General features: G+C 29.4%; 1 long non-coding RNA gene across 3 annotated transcripts in view; it reads left to right on the top strand.

The window, feature by feature from the left end:
* Positions 1-779: 779 nt before the first annotated feature.
* LOC106679432 (uncharacterized) overlaps positions 780-3,928 on the top strand; it is a 205,510-nt gene continuing 202,361 nt past the window's right edge. For all 3 annotated transcript variants that reach the window (XR_010845125.1, XR_010845124.1, XR_010845126.1), the window contains exon 1: positions 780-1,198. This is a non-coding gene — a long non-coding RNA (uncharacterized lncRNA). The remainder of the gene's footprint in view (positions 1,199-3,928) is intronic.

Below are 3,928 nucleotides of genomic sequence, written 5' to 3' on the forward strand. Positions count from 1 at the left end.
ACTTTGATACACTATAATAGATTTATATTATTAATATAAATAAAAATTAAAAAAGAAAATTCTGACATATCATTAGTGGTTTGTGGTTAGTCTATTAGTAGTTGTCTGAACGAGACCAAGTAAAATACTTGTTGTTTGGAACATAACTATAGTTATTTTATATTCTATATTTTCAAAAGTGTAATGTCATGTTTACTAAAAACAAATTCTCATTTCATAAAAAAATAGGATATTTAATATTATTTTTAGTGTTCCTGTATTATCAGAATTATATAATTCATCTATTTTATTATACTATGATTAAATTTAAAAATTAGAAGATATAATTTTATATTTTTAATTTAAACCGAACAAAACGCCAAACCACTTCATTGCCCCTCCCAGCCATTGCTCCACGCATCACCCATTTTTAACTAGATTTATTACAGCATTTGATATCATGTTTAAAATACTTATATACACAGTATAAAGTATAAAGTTTTGGACTTTTTCAAGCAAACATAGGATTGTAGTAATGTTTTGGATTGGAAAAAAATTCTAGTTTTAATTTTTTTAAATTTTAATATTTTGTATTTCGAGTTTAAATCTCTACGTATGTATTGGCTCTCCACCAGATATACGATTAACGTTCAATGTTTAATGCTCAATTCGGTTATCATTTGTCAATATTTTTGGAAGACATTTAATTTAAGTCGTTATTCTAAATAAAAATGAAAAATTAAAATAATAATCGCAAACGTTAAAAGAAAATGAATATTATAAAAACAAAATAGTTTCGTCCTACCTGAAATAAAAAATGGCTTCCGAGCGTGCTTAAGGTCCGGCATCTTGTATTCCTTTGATCCAATAGAGTCTTTTTTTTTTCGGGAAAATATAACTTTATCAAATTTATCTCCTGATGTTTGCCACCAGATACGGTGATAATCTATGAAGTTATAAATTGTTCCCCTTGTGTATCTATACTATATTTTAATCTATATCTTGCGTTAGATATCTTCTTCCCTTGATAACATATTATCATTCCGTTATGCAGGTAGAAAAGGCCCAGTTTGAATCCGACTTCAAACATGTGTAGTTACCTAAACCTTTGTGCTGGAGTTTTGTGTTGTGTCTTTGTGGTTTTTATTCAGTGCGTTGTAAAACGGTCTTAATGTGAAAAGTGCTCCAAAGAGTGGTTGGATACGATTTCCCCCACCAGGTGAGTTGTGAAAATCTGGATTTTTCATTATATGAGAATCTTATTTCTGTTATTTTCTATATAATTATTTAATTAATAAAAACATATATAAACTTAGACATTTTTATTTATAGATCCTTTTTTTGAACTAATTTATCAAAAAATTACTCTTATTGATATAATTGGGCATGTAATTCATTATGAGAAACATGTAATTGTGTTAAATAGCAAAATAGTTTTCTATAGTGCCGCATATATGTTTACATAAGACTAAGTAACCAAAATGATACATAAAATTAATTAATAATCAATATATCCATTATAATGATAAAGTAATCGGTTAAAAATGAAACGAAACACAAGCATATGACTCTACAAGCTTTCTTACAAATACATCTATATCAAAGAAATCTATCATACCTGATTTGCTAGCGAAGATGAAGAAGACAATAATACCGATAAACGAATGGTGATTTATTATAGTTTATGACTAATAAACCAAATAAAGATGCTTGCAATAGAAAGACAGGTAATGCTATGAGAAGCCCATCCGTCCCCCCACAAAAAATCCTTATCTACAATATCCCCTCCATGGTTACACGCGAGGAGCTAGCCCATATTTTATATTTTATACAGCGGTTTTCGTTTGAATTTATTATGCGTTAAATGTGTTCAAACATGTCTACATTTTATAGTCCGCGCGCATGAACTTTCCTTGAAATAAATTTCACTATTCATCCAGACAAAAAATGATTCAGTTGAGTTTGGTAGAAGCTGTAGCCATGTTTCAAAATTTGGCGGAATTACTATCGATTTTGAATTCAATATCGTTTGTGTGAGATTTAAATGCTTCGAGAAATTTAGTTTTCGTTATCAATACTTCCTATAATTAAACGAAAATTCGCCTATTCATTTTGTGCTTTGTATCTAATTACTTTCCTTGTTAAAAAAAAAAAATGGATTTAATTTTGAAAGTTTCTTGAAAAATACAATTAAATTAATCGATAATTAAATTTAATTCACACTAATGGCTCCATTCCATAAACATTGTCTACTGTACCTTATAATGTACATTTATAGGTATATACAAGGTGTCCTATAAATGATTCATTTTGTGGGAGCAGCTACTATACTATACCTTAAGAGGAACAAAAACGTCCATATGACCCATAGACCCATGCTCGACGGTATGGGTTAAAAATAAAAATTTTGTATTTTCATCTTTATCCGTTGTTTTTCTCAGAAAATATGAATTTTATGTACTGAGAAAATTAAAGACCCTAATTTATGGCGAGGCAGTGTACAGTATACAGGATTTGTGGAGTAAAATCATTCTCAAGTATGAGGGGATGAAGGGGAACGATGGGGAGATGTTCCTGTAAATAAAATTGATAATTATTGTTAGTAAGATAATAATAAAAAAAAATTAATTGTATCTATTTAGATACAAACCGACACAATTTATAATTAAATATGATTCTCTTTTGGGTTTTTTTTTTGTCTTTTTAATTTTTGCTTTCCATTAATGGCATCCCAAACTTTTCAATTCCATATTATAGCCCTCGAAGAATGGTGTCGTAATTGGAGGATTAAAATAAATTCCAACAAATCCCATCAAATTACCTTTACCCTACGTCGTAAACCTACTGACTGCCCTACAGTATACTTCAATAATGTTGCCCTTACCCATGTAGAACAGATCCGCTATCTTGGACTACATCTGGACAAACGACTAACCTGGAATCCTCACACAAGACTGAAAAGACAGGAAAATGCACGTCGATTTCGACTATTACAGTACTTACTAGACAAACGGTCCAAACTTCCAATTCATTACAAATGACTGATTCATATGACAATTATAAGGCCTATCTGGACATAAGGCGTTGAGCTCTGGGGTTCCACCAAACCATCAAATTCCTCTCGTATCCAATCCTTACAATCCGAAATCCTTCGTAAAATCCTAAATGCTCCCTACTTTGTCACAAATAAAATCATCCACAAAGACCTTAATGTTCCATTTGTAACCGATCAAGCCCGAACCAGATATCAATCCTACTATTACAAACTCCCTATCCATTCAAACCCATCACTTTCTCATCTTGCTTCCTCTTTTATTCCGGACAATCCTCCGAGGCGTCTGAAAAGAAGATGGCCTCGGCAGCAATATGAGATCAAACCAGAGAAATAATAGTCACAGCAGTAGATCAGTTTACAGATAAAAAACAAATAAATACATTTCACTAAAACAAAACTAATATGTAAATTTCAAAGAAAATATAATAAAAAGTTGGTTAAAAGAAATACTTGAATGGATAAATAAGTTAAAAAAATAAATAAATAATAATAAAAACTTAAAATTTTATTAGTACGTTACGGACTCACTGTCCATTTTCTAATCAATATAAAATTATTAACAGTTTCAGCGTTATTTCATATACCTCATTTTTATTATTATAACAATCTCTTTTTAAAATTAAAAACATATTACTATAATTGAAAACATTATATTTAATATGCATTACACCATCCATCTTTTTAATCACAATATTATTGTATATGAATTTTTCAATCTAACATTTTTCTCGTAGTTCTTTTTAATAATTTAGAGTTAGAAAAATAAAATATTTTTAGATATTGATTTTGAAAATGGACGGTGAGTCCTAAACGCCGTCATCTTGCAGAAATTGTTATGTTTTGAATATGTTTATATAAATTGATTTGGCGTTATAAAAGAGCATTTTGAAGGTT

The sequence above is a fragment of the Halyomorpha halys genome, unplaced genomic scaffold, assembly GCF_000696795.3.
Source record: "Halyomorpha halys isolate HHAL.00 unplaced genomic scaffold, Hhal_1.1 Scaffold202.1, whole genome shotgun sequence".
Classification (NCBI taxonomy): Eukaryota; Metazoa; Arthropoda; class Insecta; order Hemiptera; family Pentatomidae; genus Halyomorpha; species Halyomorpha halys.